This window comes from Arvicanthis niloticus, chromosome 3 (assembly GCF_011762505.2).
Source record: "Arvicanthis niloticus isolate mArvNil1 chromosome 3, mArvNil1.pat.X, whole genome shotgun sequence".
NCBI lineage: Eukaryota > Metazoa > Chordata > Mammalia > Rodentia > Muridae > Arvicanthis > Arvicanthis niloticus.
This window is the reverse complement of record NC_047660.1, coordinates 55,654,578-55,672,019: the sequence shown is the minus strand read 5'-3', so window position 1 is coordinate 55,672,019 and position 17,442 is coordinate 55,654,578. Positions and strand designations below refer to the sequence as shown.

Genomic DNA, 17,442 nt, shown 5'->3' with positions numbered 1-17,442 from the left:
TGTCTGTCTGTCTGTGACTGATCGTTACTGGGTGTCTTCTTGAACTAATCCACTTTAAGGTGACCTGATCTGGATGGGCCATTGAGATGACTTAGTGGGTGGAGGTGCTTGCTCCCAGGCCTGATGGCTTGGCATTAATTCCTGAGACCCACGTAGGAGAGAACTTATTACTCCTTAGTTGTCCTCCAACCTCCACAATGCTACATGATATGTGCCTAACCACCCCCACACAAAATAGACAAATGAAGAAATAAAAAATATCTTTAAAATGAACTGCTCTGTGGCATTCAGTGTTTCTGTGGTAATGAATAACCACCATTTCTGAGCAGCCTAAAAACCTTGTACCCACTGAGTAATTAGCCTGTTTTTTCTTCCTTCCAGCTCTTGACAGCTACAAGTTTGCCTTCTATATATGTGTATTTACCCATTCTAAATATTTTATGTAAATGTGGCCTTTTATATTTGATTTCTGTCACAGAGCATAACATTTTGATTGTTTGTTTACTCGTGTGTGCCTGGACAATACACTGCATAGATACACCAGTTGTCCATTGATGGATACTTGAGCACCTAGGTCTTTTTGGCTGCCCTGAACAGTACTGCTGCTAGAAGCAACCACACAGTGACACAGCAGTTCTATCTTAGATGTATCCTATATCTCTGAAAAGGATGTTTATATTACAACAGCTTTATTCATAAAGCATTGGAAGTATCATGTCTTTAAAGGGATCCTGTTTACACGAGGTATATACTCACTGAGTTGAAACCAACGATAATGTTTGATTTCACTGTTGGCAAATTTTAACTCATTTTACAAGAGAGAATAGAGCAAACTGTGAATCCTAATTTTCAGCAACTCCAGCTGCTGTGCCAAACTAGAGGAACAAGAATAGAAGGAAAGTAGTTAGCTGTACTTAAATCTTGAGATGCAGTGGTAGCTGGGCTCCTGGGGTAATCGTGGGGGTGGGTGAAAAGTGTGAATCTTGGTGTACTTTGAAGGTTGAGCTGATTTGCTATGTTGACAGGTATGATGGCTGACTGATGGACATGAATACATTGTTAGGAAAGACAGTTGTAAAGAATGCTAAGAGTTTTGATGGGGGCGGAGCTACCATTTAATGAGCTGAGAGTCAAAGGGCAGATGTGTGGGAAGGTGGGGAGTTTGAGTTTGCACAGAAACCTGCCAACGATTAGGAATCTGCTTCGGACCAGAAATAACAAAATCCAGAGTTGGTGTGGTACTTAAGACTGAACAAGCGCTAATAGAGTGAGTGGGAAAAGCAAGTCTAGGTGCCAAATGCCAGGAAGCAGATGGATAAAAGGAAGCCAGCAAAAGAGAGGGGTGGAGGGCAGAGGCCTGGCCAGTGGGGGAGGAGTAAATTCAGAGTGGGATGGCATGCTCTTGTCACTGTATCACCGTCAGGAAGGTAGTTAGTTGAGGTATTTTAAAGCCATGTTTATCCTAGCACCAACTAGAGTACCTTGTTTAAAGACTGGTGCATGAGGTTAATTTTAATTTATCCAGTGTTGTTAAATGTATTTTAGGGAACTGCTTGCTCTGGGTTCTGTGTGCAATAAACAAGTGCTTGATGATTGTGTTGCTCCCTCTGTGGCTTGCTCACATGGAACTGGTGTGTTAAGTAAACGAATCAGTTATCTGGCTTCCTGTGATTGTGTACCAGGCTCCAACAAGTTTTGTCTGCTGGGGAGAGTTGTAGTCACTGGTCACAGGACTCTGATGTTTCTTGGTCCCCTTTGATGTTATAGCTCACTAAGCACTGCATTCTGGGTAGAGTCTATTAAGAGGGAGTTCAGAGATAGCTCAAACGGACATTCTACTGAGTCCAAGAGGGTGTCAACTTCTTAGAAGTTCAAGTTATTGTAGTCCTCTTCTGGGTCAGAAAGTGCTTTTCTCAGGGGACATAGCCCTGATGTGCAAGTCTGGTAGTAAACATATGTGAGATATTCCTCAGTTTGGATTTTATTTTGACAAGCAGGAAAATGGAAAATGAACTAACACATAAATAAATAATAGTTTTATTCCCTCTTTCTTCTTAATTTCCTCCCTCCCTCCTTTCTATTTTCTTCCTTCTTGTTTTCTTCTTTGTTTTTGTTTTGAATGGAGATCTAGCTATATAGCTTTAGCTGGCCTGGTGCTTGCTGCATAGTCCAGGCTGGCTTCCACAGCAGCTCTCCTGCCTCAGTGCTAGGATTATAGGCAGGTGCCAGAATACCTGCACTTCCCTTCTCTTTCTTTTGCCTTAAGTGTCAAGGTAGAGCTTGTAAGAGGCCAGGCCTATCTGTTAGTTGTTAGAGCTACAGATAGGCTGCAGTTCCTCGAAGGCTGCAGGCCAATAGGACACCAGCAGGGAAGCACTATAGTGATATGTCACATTGATAGAAATGTGTTCAGTGTGGTGGACCTGGCATTAAACATCGTAATAGGATCCTGGACATTTTATGGGGTTGCTGACTAGAAGAAGGATCAGATCGTAAAGGACAGGAGTTGAGAATGGCAAGGGGAAATACAGTAGTGTCTCCATGTATGCAGCTTATAGGGCAGCCAAGGATCGTGGCTTCTCTCTTTAGATCAAGAGGTCAGAGCCAATATCAGTAGGCAAAAAATTACCACAAGATACAAACCTTCAACTCCATATACCTGCAGTGAATATTGGGTAACCTTTCAACATGCCTGATACGTCCTTTGTCTTGGTAAGAGCTTGATTTTATAATCTGCTCTCCCCGTACCATTTTATCTTTTAGGTGAGGCAGAAGGGAGATCATGATTCATTTCAGACAGTCAGGCCAGAACTCTTTTCCTGGCCAGTGATTGGCTGATAACAGCTGTGGTCAAGGCTTTGTTTTTGGACCATTTGTGTTATAATATAACAGAGGCTGTGTATTTTGTTTTTTAGTTTAAAAATTTCAAGAGATGGGGGGGGGGGGAAGAGAGGGGTAATATATATGTATGTGGCAACCCACAGGGGCCAGAAGAGGGTGTTGGATCCCCTGGGGAAGGAGTTACAGGTGGTGTAACTGCTGGATGTGGGTAATTCTGATTCTATGAAAAGGTTGCAAGTGCTTTTAACCCCTGAGCCATCTCTGCAGCCCTGGCACTGTATTCTAAAGGAAAAGATTTAACCCACAGTAATGAGATCTAGGGCTCAGTGCTGGCATGTGCTCAGTTGATGAGCACCAATTGTGGCATTCCACCATGATGGAAATGTAGAAAGGAAGGGAGTGCATTCGAGGAGCCCACAGGGGCTGGACTGCTTCAGACTCCCACTCTCAATGCCTGATGCCCTGTTCACAGATAGTGATTCTTTCGTAAGTGTGGAGCCCCTCAGACTCCATATGAGTCTCAGTGGAGACTTAAGTATTCAGAAGATGTGCTGGAGAATTTGGGACACAAGGAGTCTCCCTTTTTAAAAAAGATTGAAAACAGCAGAGAAGTTCTTTAGTGGAAATGACCAGATGTGCACACCAGGCCTGGCCGGTTGAGAGGTCTCTGGAGCTAATGTTTCCATGTGCTGATGCAGAGAAAAGCTGGGTCCCAGATGATCTTTAACTAACACTTTCCAGGGGCTGGACTCGGGGACTTAATGAATGACACAGCAGATGAGTCCGCCTCCACATGAAGCCATTAACATAAGCATGTAGTTAGTGGACCAGTTTCTAAGGGCTGCTCTGAAGTGGTTCTCCAGGGAGAGTGTAGCCACTTGTTGATATGGGAGTCCAGCACTGGGCAGTTTGGGAAGGCTAGATTTATGTCCTTTGTAACTGGGAGACTCAGGGTTTGCCATTCTGATTGCACAGCAGTCGCCTTCTGAGGTTGAATCAGAAAGGAAGGAGGGGACATCAACCTCAACTGCAGGGCTCTGTTTCTGATCAGGGGTGAGTGTGGAACATGTACTCTCTTCCAACTGGCCTTAGTTACCTCAGCATCTGTTCTGTGTGTAGTCTGTGCTTTTAACATTTCCAGATAGGGGTTGGTACTTTATAAAACTTTTTTGTTATGAGGATATTCTGGTTTAGGGAGATGGGTTTTATGGAATTAAATGTCAAAGATTTGTTTAATTGTAGTAACTTAAGAATATTTATCACTTAGTTGTGATAAATATTATTGTGATAAATAAATATTAGTTGTGGCCCTCTCAGAAAATGGGCCATTTATTTAAGCTTTGCTTGTATGAATGCTTTGGGATACAAAGAAATGATGATACAACTTTGGAAGTGATAGCAGTGGTAGTCATTTCCTTGGAACTTCTATGCAATTTGAATTGAGAGTAATTTATTTCTTATGTTGAAGTCACACAAGCAATTTCAGAAGCCATGAGAGGAACATTAAAGTAGGTAGGTATATCTGCTGGAGATTTGTGAGTTGTTCTTCCTTCTGATGGTAAATGTCTGTCCAGGTCCATCTTTCCACCCTACTTGTTGTTACTGGTCATTTTTCTAATGACTCTACATCTCTTACTGTGTGCTTTTTTTTTTTTTTTAATTATTAATCCATGCCTAACCACAAGCAGTTGGTTAATGGGGACAGTGTGTCTGGCGTTTCCTGTCACTTGATGTAGCATTGCAGCTTTATGTACAGTGCCTTTGTGTTGTTCTCAGGAAGCTGTATTGATCTTTCCTGGGGAGCAACAGACTCCAGAGCATGGTCATTATGACTCTGTAGTGAAGCTTATCAAGTCTGTGTTTCCTGCCTAGGAAGCACCATCTGTTCTGCAGTAATTATTCTCATATGCAACCATGGAATTGTGTTTTGGAGACCTCAATGTGTTACATTCCCCAGACCCCTTATTTCAACACTGTAACCACTGCCTTCCCTAGAAATGTTGGCCTTGATATGCCTGGAAAATTGTGCCCTGCTGCCATGCCTCTGCCAAGGCCTCTGCTCATATGGGTGGCTTTCTGATCTGTCCTCCCTCTACCGTGGGCTGACTCAGCTCCACGCTGGTGCTGATGTCTTGAGGATAATCACTGAGAGCACCCTGTATTTTATTATGTGCCAGACCCCGGGTCCAGGGCAGCCACCCTGTGGTGCCTTTAGCCATTGCCCTGCTGTCCTTTCCCTGTGGTTTTCAGTGCTGCCCTCTCCCTCAGCTTTTCATTCTTGTCTCACCTCAGCTGACCTAAAGGTTCTTGTGTGGTCAGAATTTGGTTTCTGTCATTGCTTGACCAGTTGAACAGTCAGTTGCAGGACTTTCTTGACTCTTGACGGATGTATTCTCATTCTGTTGAGGAGCCAGTGTGTGGTTGTAAATATTAGTAGGGTTCAGTTTGTTGTCTCTATATGTATCTAACTTATCCTGCTCAACATAGGATGATATAAATAGTTTTGGCATTCTATGAAGCATGGAAAATTTTTCATCGTACTGATTGATTGATTGACTGATTGATTGAGTGGGCACATGTGCCATGGCATACCCTTGATGGTCAGATAACAACTTGTAGAAATCTGTGCTTTCCTCCTGTCACGTGAGTTCCAGGATTGAACTCAAGTCATCAGTCTTTGTGGCAAGCACCTTCATCCATTGAGCCATCTTGCCAGCCTAACTTTTTTTAAATTATCAAATATTGTTTCCTTATGCTATTTTGATAAGATGTGTATGTACTCACTCCCATTATCCTTCCTTGCACCCACTCTATGCTCATCTGAAGCCACTCCCTTTCTACCTTTATGTCTTCTTTTGAATTTAGATTCCACATCTAAGAGAATGCTCTTCTGTTTTTCTGAATGTTACTTATATCATTTAACAGCGATTTATAGTTCAATCTATTTTCTTTTAGATAACAAAATTCTGTCCTTTATGACCGAATAAAATTCCATTGTGTATGTATTTGTTGATTTTTTTGATGCCTGGGCTGAGTCTATAACTTGAGAATAATGCTGCAATAACGTGTGTGTGTGTGTGTGTGTGTGTGTGTGTGTGTGTGTGTGTGTGTGTGTAGCATCGCAGAGTTTGTGGCCCTAATAGTTTGAATTCCTGAATCTTAATATAGTACTTGAGTCAAGTTGCCTATTTTATAGCTATAAAGAACATGCCTGAATGTTTATTTTTTTTCTGCCTGATGTTCCTAGGGATGCTAACCATTATTAGTGTTGTATATGTTTCAGAGAGTTGGTGTCCGTGTTTCCACGGGGACTGTGGGAGCTGCTTGCTGATGCAGACTGTGTTTCTCTAGTTGGTGGTATTAAAAGCTTTTTAAAAAATTTTTAGATTTTTGAGTTCTGGCTGCTATTAATTTGGTTGTTTTTGTTACTTGGAAGTAGTTTGTATTTAGTGTGTTTAGACTTGAGCTAGGCACATTTGTGACTGCTGTTGGTGAAGATACAGCTGGTCTAGGTTAGTCTTCTGGGGAACATCAAGTGTTAACTCCCTTTACACACATTTTCATGTGTGTCTTTTAAAAGTCCTGTCTATTGGTGTACTTAGCTATGTGTCTAATAGTCCGCTAGCTGTCAGTTTAAGCCTCTGATTGGGAGAAAACATTTACACAGATATACAGGAGATAGAAATAAATGTCCCAGGTACTCACCAACAGAGCAGGGAACTCAATGAGTTGGCACATTTATAAGATTGAATAGAATGACACACACATAAGCTATTTGTAGACACTACATTTTTGTCAGGTGCTCACTGCTTACAAATGCCTGCTTACCATCCTGTACACTGTTGATGGGAACAGAAAGTGGTATGGCTGTTGTGGGAAACAGTATGGTTGTTCCTCAGACAAAGGAATGGAATTACTATACAATCCAGAAATTTCACTTCCGAGTATACAGACTAAAAAATTGAAAGCAAAAATATCGATACTCGGTCAACTCTGTTCACAATAGCTTTAGCTGAAGTTGCCTGAAGGTGCAGGCAGCTGCAGAGTCCTGGATGAATGAATGGAATATGATCCAGCTTTGGTAGAGAAGTTCTGCTGTATATAGGGCACACTGATGAACCTTGAGAACATTGTACTAAGGAAAACAATAAGCAGGTCACAAAAATCCCTAAGTATTGTGTGCTTCCATTTTGGAGACACCTGGCCTTGGCAACCATCAAGTCAGAAAGGAGGGAAGATGGATGGAAGACACGGTCAGTGAATGTGGCTTGTGCTTTGCAGGGTGAAAAACTTGGTGGAGATGGTCTCATAACAGTGTGAATGTACTCAGTACCATGGAGCTGTGTGCTTCTGAGAGGGTTAAGATGGGAAACCAAGCCACAACTCACACAGTTGCAGAGTGTGTTTTAAAAAGGTAAAAGTCACCATGACTCTGGGAGGTGAAGAGTCCTTAAGAAGCAGATGAAACAAAGATGGCAGAATGTGGGTACCTATTAAGACTGGATGAGGACTATCCATCAGGGTCCGCTGTGCTGCTCTCTTTATTTTAAAGTTCTTGTTTGTCGTTCAGGTAAGAAGACTACTTGCCTTTTCCACAACCAATGAGTGCCTCAGGAGAGGAAGGAGTGAGCTGGTATGAGATGGAGCTGGTCTGCTCCTTAGTGCAGGAGGTTGAGGAGAGAGCAACTGTGAAGCAAGTGAGGGCAGGTTTTCTGCAGACAGCTAATTTTGTGGTACCCAAATGGAACCAACTTCCCCAATTTTTCCCTCTGACTTCCACATGTGCACCATGACAAAGATGTGTGCTTTTACACTAAAATAAGCATTTGCACACGCATGTGTGTGTGCGTGTGTGCGTGCGTGTGTGTAAATTGGCAAAGACAGGGCTGGAAAGATGGCTCAGCAGTTAGAGCAAGTACACAGAGGACCTGAGTTTCGTTCCCAGCACCACACTGGGCAGCTCATAACCCCCTGTAGTTCCAGCTCTATGGGATCAGTTACCTCAGGCCCCAGGGACATTTGCATTCCGGTGCACACAACCCCTATGTACATAATTAAAAATAAAGTGAACCTTTAGAAGGCTAGCAAAAAATAATATTGACAGTTTGCTTCATTAGTGGAATATTATTATTTTCTAAGATAACTTTTGCACTTCATTCCAAATTTGTAACCATAATTCTCGTGAAATATGAGTCTATCCTGTCCTACCTAACAGAATAAGGTGAGATTATTTGGTACTTCTTTTCATTTAATAGACTGTAATAATCATAATTTCCTTGCTTTAATGTACAAATAGTGTTCACGAGAAACTTTTAGCATCTATTAAAATGTCAACATGGAAAGAAGAGAGTATTCTGTGAAGCTTGACAGTAACCCAAGGGAAGGGCCTGCCAGTGAGTGGCAGGTGTGAGAGCTGGTAGCAGAGTGACACTGGCAGCAGTTTAACACAGGGACAACACTCATATGCAGGGGCTGGCCAGTACGGAGCACAGGGACACAGGCCAGTAGCATGAATGGTGTGCTCGCAGCCGGTCAGATGGAGATGGAGATTTGTCTAAAGGAGCTTCTTGCTGGAGTTCCTGTGTGTTTGGTGAGAGCCTGAGGAGACACCACAGCAGGGCTACTTTCCTGCACTCCTATTTCTCTTCAGTAGTTTCTGTCTCAGGCTGATTCATCCACTGTACAAATTCTGAACACTTCGTGTGTGGAGAATGCTTCGCCAAATACTGAGAGAAGCTGAGGGGGCAAAGCCAGCAGGAACCGATACTTCAAGCTCAGGTCAGGAGTCACTTCCAAAGTGTAACAGGAATGGTAACATCAGAGCAGATCCTATGTTTGGGCACACTCAGCTGGCCCTAGGGTAGTGGTCTTGTGGTTTGCAACTTCTTTGGCAAACCTCTGTCTCCAAAAATATTTACGTTACGATTCATAACAGTAGCAAAATTATAGTTATAAAGTAGCAATGAAAATAATTTTATGGTTGGGGGTTACCACATGAGGAGCTAGCATTAAGGAAGGTTGAGAACCACTGCTTTAGGGGATAGAGGGAAGCCAAGAGCTAGAGATGAAGGCACTGAATTCATTTCTGGTATTGCTGGTGACAGCCCAAGTTGTCCTCACCTATTACCTGGGTTAGAGCAGATTTTCTTCAGAATTGTCTTTATATCACCAGCCTGATGTGTGGGTGATATAGGAAAAGATACCACACTTTGGTCTCAGGTTCCTACCTGGGATGCTACTGTTCATACTCTGCTTAGCCACTTCTTATGTCTCAACTCAGACACCGTTCTTCTCAGTCCTCAGTCAGGACTGTGTGTGATCCAGAACCTGTGGAAAGACTGGTCCCAAGAGGTCCAGAGAGGCGGGCCAGAAGGCCAGTGGGGTCCAGATGAAGTCCTTCAGGAACACCCTTCAGCCCTATTCCTGTTCCTTCATGAAAAGTAGCATTTCAAACCATCAAGTGTGCCTGATGGTTTGTGCAATGAAAGCAGAAATCCCTAGCAGTCTCATGTTATTTAAAAAAGCCCCAGTGTAGTCAGTTTCCAGTAAATACTTAATAAGTGATTGGATGTCATTGGAATGTGTCAGTCAAGAAATTGATGAGAGGAGGGGATTGTGGGTTGTTCCAGCATTGGCAGCATGCTGGGCTTATGGGTTGGAAGGCAAAGGGAAAGAGGAGGAAGGTGGAATAATGTGTATAGGAAAGTTGGGCAGGGAGCCTGAGAAGGAAGGCTTTTGTGTCTCCTTGAGATGAGGGAGAGGGCTTTCAGTAGCAGCCTGCTGTGGACATACACAGTTCCGTGGGCAATAGCCTCAGGACAGGTGCCTGTGGGTTTTTCTAAACCCTGCATGTATTTGTAGTCAGAAGCAGTACAGCATAGCTGTATTTAAGTTTAACACTTAAATTGGATTTTGGATAACATCAGCGTGCCTGTGCTTCCTGCTGTCCTGTTCAGGTCTGAGCAGTACTGATTTGGGCAGTTCTGAGGACTGTGAAGTCAACAAGGGGGTTTTCTGCAGCATGTTTTGCCGGACTTCTACTTTAGAGACAGATTTCCTTCACTGGTATTTTACTGGGAGGTTGGGCTCCAGTCCTGTATTTCATTTGTAAGAAAGAATAGATGTCTTAGAATAAGGCAAGATGGAACATACTTGTAGAGGTGCAGGGTGTGGGGACTACCATCTTGGAGAGGTTCAGCAATAGCATGGGGTTTCTAGGTTTGCAATTCTGGATGGAAGATTTGCCACTAATTTTGTGGTACACACTGTGTTATTAAATAACTTTAAGACCTTGGAAGTAAAAAGCTAAGCCCCGTGACATGCCCTGTGTGTACTGGAGTCAGTAGCATAAATGTATGCTGAGTTGTGCAGATTGAAGGACATTAGAAGAACCAAGAAGTGGCAAAGTTCAAGAAGCATGGTGGCCAGGCTGCATCAGCAGTTATCCTCCCAGTCTTTGACACCGTAGCTTCTTTCTAGCTGTGCATGAATCCTCACGTTCATGGTGGTTCATATTAGACCTGAGAGCCTACAGGTTCTGTTCATTTCTAGTACAATCCGCAGAATCCTGAAAGGCGTAGTATTCTGGTAAAAATTTTGCTAGAAAAGTAATAATTGTTCATGATATAGAAATTACACTCTAGAGCCACGAAGTAGTCAGTGAAAAGCGCTCTCCTGGGATAACATCTCAGGTAGCTGTCCACGGTGTTTATTTCCTCCCTGTCTCCTCTTTTCTTACTCTTACTTTGCCCTGCTTCAGATAAGCTCAGTAGTAGCATTTGCACACCTGCTAGTGTACCCAGAATATGTATCCATAGCAGCAGGATAGGCGGCAGCTTCATACCTGCTTCCTTATGGTTTTGGAGGGGTATTTACATGTTAACAGTAATAGTACTAATTGACTGATATATATATATATATATGGCTTGGATGAGCCAGTGCTTGCTTTACTGGAGAAGCGTGCTGGTTTGCATGTATTGCAGCACTGCTTTTGAAACCAGGAGTTCAGAAAACTATTTATTGGTCAATATTGTACTTTGCTTTCTCACCCTTGTTTGTATGTATATACAAATATATGTATATAGAATGTTAAATTTCTGTTTTATTTTCATTAGTGTCATTAATTTAAGTATAAAAATAAATATATCATGATTTCAGAAAAATGAACGAAGTATTATTTTGACTTTGTAGTCCAAACTTGGAATTTGATGATTGTTACTATTTCAGCTCTTAAGGACAAGGGAGCCTTCCAGGGAGCCTGCAGCTATGACACTGTGTGCAAGCATGTGTGCGCTCAGTTTTCTGAAATCAAGTTGTTTCTGATACTTTATATCATGTTAGTGTCATGTTAGAGGCTTCATTTCATGATCATTTGTTCATTCACATGTGTTTTTATTTTTAGCTCTAAGCAAAAGACATGAGGCCTCAGCTGAATTGAGGTGGCTTTGAGGTCATCCGATTTCTAGACGTGTGCGGTCACCTGGTCCTGAAAGCCCTCCACACAGAATGGTAATGGCAAAATTGGAGGGATACAGAAGCAGTACTTAGAGAAAGGTCTAGGCTTAATTTCTGGGAGAGACTAAGATTTGCTCAAATTCAAAAGATGTTCTCAGCTGCCATTAACTCAGAGAAGAAACTGTCTGTGCCATTTCATATCCTGCACTTGATATAGTACCATTGTAGCTTCTAAAATTATAAGTTTGCTGCGTGTTAGCCAAAGTTGTGAAGTTGCTTCATTGCTCAGCTCTAAGAGGGGCCAAATTCATCCCAGTCTAGTGGGCCACATAGAAGACCACCTTCAAGTTGTCTGTTACCAAGGAGACAGTTGCATTTTGAAGCAATGCCTTGTTGCTTCTCATGTTTCCTTGCATGGATGCTCATCAGCTCTTCTGTGCATCGTCTCACATGTGTCTGTAATATCTTCTCTGCCCATAACCCCATAACTGTACATGCCAAGATTCAGAGAACATCTCTATCCCTTCATGGATGTGACATTTTATGATGAGTGAAACCTGAGCTCTGGCCCCAGGAGAACTGAGCTCTTACTTGCATGTCCGCTTGTCCTCACTGGCCAGCCTTGTCCTATTTGACAAAAGCAGTGGTTAGTGGAGTGGGTTGTTCCTATATGCAGGGTTACAGATCTCTTGGAAGGGAGAACTCCGAGTTCTTGGTTTTTCTATAGAATGATGCTCTGGCCTTAAGTGGCATGGCTTCTAAGCCATGGTAGAGGAGTTGGTCATATGGTTCATTTTTGTGTATTAACAGTGTCTTATGCTGGGCAGTGGCACATGCCTTTAATCTCAGCACTTAAGAAGCAGAGGCAGATAGATTTCTGAATTTGAAGCCAGCCTGCTCTACAGAGTGAGTTCCGGAACAGGGCCAGGGCTATACAGAGAAACCCCGTCTGGAAAAACACAGACACACACAGACACACAGACACACACACAGACACACACACAGACACACACACACACACACACACACACACACACACACACACACACCAGTGTCTTAGTAAAAAGAGTCAGAGCAGTATATTTCTGAAGTCACAGTTCCAGCACAGCAACATAGTGAGTGATACTGTCCTAGATGAGGGGTATGGGGAAAGTTTTAATGAGAAACAATTACCAGCACTACTGATGCCTGTATAATTAGAAATTGTAATCTCTAGCTGGGCTTAATGTACACACCTGTTATCCCAGTACTCCTGGGGCAGAGACAAATCAATCTTTGTGAGTTCTAGGCCATCTGGGTCTACATAAAGTTATAGGCTAACCAGAGCTACATAGTGATAATGCACATGTCCTTTTTCCCTCCCTCCCTCCCTCCCTCCCTCCCTCCCTCCCTCCCTCCCCCTCTCTCTTTCTCTCTTGCTCTCTCTGCTACATAGTGATAGTGCAAGTGCTCTCTCTCTGCTACACAGTAATAATGCACGTGTTTTCTCTCTCTCCTACATAGTGATAGTACATGTGCTCTCTCTTGCTTGCTCTCTCTCTCTCTCACACACACACACACACACACACACACACACACACACACACTATAATTTCTTGTTACTCAACATTTATTTTAAGTTTCTTTTTCATAGAAGAAAGCAAAGCAAGCACACTTGGATGCTGTGGCCCCTTTTGAGGTTAGAAGGACTTTAATGTCAAATGCTAGGCGTTAGTGCACTGGAGGACAGTCAGCTAAAAGGCAGCTTCCAAAGGTGTGCATTAGCCAAGAAAAGCCTTTGGCTTCAGTTATGCACTTCAGTGTCTTTGCCATAGTGATCACTTCCAGGAGACAAAGATGGTGGACTGCTGCTATTTTAAAGACTTATAAATGTGAAATGGTGTTGACCCAGCAAATATTAAACAAACAGGTGGCACATGAGTGTAGTTTGATATTTATTTTGTTATATGGAACTGCTTGTTTGAAAGTAAATGTAAAAGCTAATATAACACGAGTAAAACATCGATGTTGAAATGTTTTGAAATTTATACAAGTAAATATTGACCTTTTCTGAAAAAAGTCTTTTTCTTTGCCCTTGTTTAATTTATTTTCCCTTTTTTGTTTTTTAGGTTTGCAATTTTTTTTGGTGATGGCATGTTCAGAATCTTGGATCCCTAAATTGAATGTTGGAAATATGTAGGAGCCTTGGAAATTATGTTGTTTTCATATATTAATGCCTTGGTAGGTGAATTAGTAGACTAATAAATAAATGTAAAGGACTCCATACTTGTAAGGTGACAGATGTGTCTCAAGACTGTCACCTGTCTGAGTCTGTGCTCTGGAGACAGCTCTGTTGTGGAGCTTCTCTGTGGACCTCTCACTGTCCTGGGCAGTCTGTGGGATTCTTTCCATGATGCTTAGGTTAGCTGCTTTTCTTTCCTACCTACATTGCAGTCTGAGGTCCTTAGATCACAGGGATCATTAATCAGGAATTTTGAAGAGAAGAAAAAGCATCACGTGACAATCTTAAATGCAATAACTACAGAATTTCTACCTGGAAATCATCTCACAAGGTCTGTATTAGAATATGTAAATTTTTAAAACTAATATATGTGTAGTGAAATGCTGCCAGTTTTTAAAATCAGGCATTATTGTAGATCAGAAGTGTTCACACTGAGGGAATAAGGATGGTCAATTTCACCTTCTTCTTGTCAGTTGATGAGTTAGTGGGAAGGGGTTAGTGGTCTGTGTAAGGAGGAAGAGAAAAGGTTTGAATTTCCTGAAAGGATTAATATCCCTTTTAAAAAAAAAAAAAAAAAAAACCCAAACCCAGAAATCAGTTCCCTTCCCTGTGTGGGCTGCTCTCATGTGAATGTTCATCCATGGACAGATGGATGGTGATATCGGGTGCAGATTAGAGTCGTTGTAGTTGTCCTTGGTGGTTTGTTGGTCTTTGTCTGCCTCCTGCACCTGCTGGCATTCAGAGACGTGAGGAAGCTTTAGTTACTTGGTCAGTGTGAATACTGTCCTCCTCTTATATCCTAACTGGGAAGTAGTGATTAAGGGGATCACAGCGCACCCCAGAAGGTGAAGGGCGTGCAGGAAGCTGCGGAGGCTGAGTCCGAGCTCAGGAGAGCTGCTGCTGAGCTTTATCATTGGCGAGGTGGCCATTGTTTCCTTCTCCTTCCTTTTCAGTGGCAGGAGTTAGATGATACTTACGTAATGGAAGACACTACGTAGATCGTTTTTAGTTTTACATACTAATCTGAGCATGCATTGCCTGTTTAGCTGCTTTCTGATTACAACAACTGGCTTTTAAAAGCTCTCCTTCTGTGGCCCTTCTGTCAGTAGAGGTCTCCTTTCAGCCACTTCTAGCTGCAGTATTGATTGGGCCTGGGTGTCTTGATACACCCAGAATGAATTAGCTAGCCAGAAAAAAACTTTGTCCCTACCAGAATAAATATTTTAAAGACCTTCTTAGATTCTGAAAACCATGAGTACAAATGAAAGAGACTCAGAAAGAGAAAACCTTAGGATCCCGACAGTGCAGAGTGCTGGTGGGCTGCACACTGACCTTCCCAGAGCACGCCTAAGGGAACAGTGCCTCCTGGAGGGGAAGAGGATGCTGGGATATCCTGGACACGAGGCATTTCATGTTGTCTTGTTTTACTTGTAGTACTGATTGGAGAGCATTGTAGTGTCTCTTGGGAAGTCTGTCCCTTCCTGGGTCACTTTGCTTCACAGCCTTGGGACATCACACTCCAAAGAGAACAGATCTGTGTGAGTTACTCCTATTATTAACAGAGGGACCCAGAGAGTAAGTGGAGGAGTAGCCTGCCATCTTGGGGAAATGGAAGTCAGCTGAAACCTGGGGCTTCTTCACCAGCATCCCCACGCAGACAAGCACATTGGCATAGGAGGATACCCAATCTTGGGGGTCCTCGTCACTCGCTTGGACTTTGATCTGCTCCCTCAGTGCTCTGTGCCTTCAAAGGAAGGACTTCAACTTGAAGGCTGCCTACTGTCTTTTCACACAGGCGTGCAGCCTAGAGAAAGGGAAGAGACTCTGCATAGTCCATTCCACAGGACAAGTGGAGAAAGTAGAGTTTGAGGCATAGTGCATGGCAGTGTCTTTACTGATGAATCTTGATTCCATAGTAGTTGAATAGTAATGCCTTTTAAACATGAGCAGATACTTTTCCCCCATGAATTATTGCAAGGGTTTTCTCAAGTGTGACCTTCCTTATATCAGCATATTAAATTATTCTTAAATTATATAATAGTGACTGGAAATTTGGGATTCTGTTGTGACTTGTAAATTTGAAGTGCATTTTCAGGAAAATTGTCAAGATTCCTAGGTGACTCATTTTCATTCCTTGCAGCCTTTCTGTTATGTGATCCTTTCTGAGTTTGTCAGTTGGGAGGAGACACCCTTTGGCTTCTGTTCTGCCTCAGGGGCTTTCTTTGGCTTGCACTACTCAAAATCTCATTTGTTAAAAAGTCCATGTGGACAGCTCTTGTGGTTACACATCCACAAGAAAAAAGGGTCCTGCATGCCTCAAATACATGTTTCCTGTGGTGACCATAAACACATTAAGTACAAGGGGTTCCAGAATCTGCTGGACTTCTGCTACCTTTGTCCTGCTCATCCTTGCTGAGTAATTCCATCATGGTTTCTTCCAGCTCTTTAAAATGGTCCCGTTTGGCTCCTGAGTCCACATAGAGGTATCAACACATAGTTCACCCCTCTTCTTTCCCATTGTTAGGTTGCATTCTGCTGAGAACAGGAGCTACGCATCACCTTACTGAGAGACTCATTCCTGATGTATTTCATCCTCCTTCCTGAAGAGAAAGCAGCGTTTTAAACATAGGGGCCTTGGCTGTCTAAGGATTATCTCTAGAAAGTTCACAGCACTGTATTCTAAATGTGGCCTCTCAGTGTGCTGGTCACTGCTGTTGTGGTTTCCAAGGAAACCTTTTCCAACTGCCATGCACGGAAGCTCGAGAAGCCTAGTGTGCCTCAGGCATGGGAAGACCCAGAGCTGACTTAGGAGTATGGAAGCTTGCCAGGACCTGAGGAGAGCTAGAGACGCGCCTGCGCTTCCCCTAGGTGGCTAAAAAAAAATTATGTAGAGAAAGTGTCTGTCAGCAAGACTTGTCCAGACCATAGACCAACTTTTTAAGCCCACACGAGTCCCCATTGAACCTATGCCAACTATCTAGGTGCATGTTTGTAAGCCATCATTTAATTTTTTGAAAACTTGGTTACACTGACATAGAAGTTTTTTACACATAATTTTCAGCAGCCATACAGATGTGTGTTGTGGAAAGGCCATATACTGCTTGTAATAAATTTCTGACTCTTGCATAATAAAAATTAAATGGTCCAATTATGGAAAACCCAACACTTGGAATTTTTTTGGTGGGGTGTGGTAAGTGCATGGCTGTTTTTACTTTTCCTGTAATATATGCGTATTCTCTGCATCTCCTGCATATAAATCTGTGGTCGGGGGTCATGTGTTTTCTCCAGAAACTCTAAGCTCTTGCCTGTAGTCACTAAGTGCTTAGGGTCCTGGAAATGCATCTCAAGGTTTTCTGTGAACATAGCAAACTTTGTCCAAGTCAAGTAGCTTTATACTCTGAAGGGGGTTTTAATAAGTAAGGGAGAGTGGGGGATGGGGCTCAGAGAGAAAGGAAAGACCCCTGTCTGGAACAAGAGTAGATAAGCTTATGTGCATGTCTGAAGCCAGTCAGGGGCTCAAGGGTCCCAGAGCTCCCGGATGACTGACTGACTGCACACATTCCGCATGCACACACAACAGAACACGGGAAAGAGCAGGAGGGCAAGCAGGAGCTGCATGAGAAAATATGAAAGTTTTAATCTGGCGTGAAGCTCATGATGGTCAGGCCCAGCACTCAAAAGGCATTCTAGCCAAGAGCTTTCAAAAACCTAGACAAAACCCAAAATGTATATCCCTCTCTACTGTATGTCAGGTACATAAAATTAAAAGTTTATACTGTTGAGTTCTCCTAAAGACATTTGTACCCTTTGAAGTCAGAGGCCTGGGGGATGCCATTTCTTAGCACTGTAGGTCAGATTTAGCAGGTTGACTGAGTTTTACATAAAAGATTTGTTTAATTTTCAAGTCCCTTAGTACGGTTTCTGAG

The 17,442-nt window shown here is 42.7% G+C and overlaps 1 protein-coding gene and 1 long non-coding RNA gene across 2 annotated transcripts in view; both read left to right on the top strand.

Annotated features, from left to right (window-relative positions):
- Positions 1-17,442, top strand: part of Xkr6 (XK related 6) — a 201,626-nt gene that overhangs the window by 33,216 nt on the left and 150,968 nt on the right. The gene's annotated exons all lie outside the window — the stretch shown is intronic.
- On the top strand, positions 2,985-16,679 carry LOC143441696 (uncharacterized). Its single transcript, XR_013109319.1, has 3 exons — positions 2,985-7,255; positions 11,243-11,349; positions 13,404-16,679. It is a non-coding gene; the product is annotated as an uncharacterized LOC143441696 (long non-coding RNA).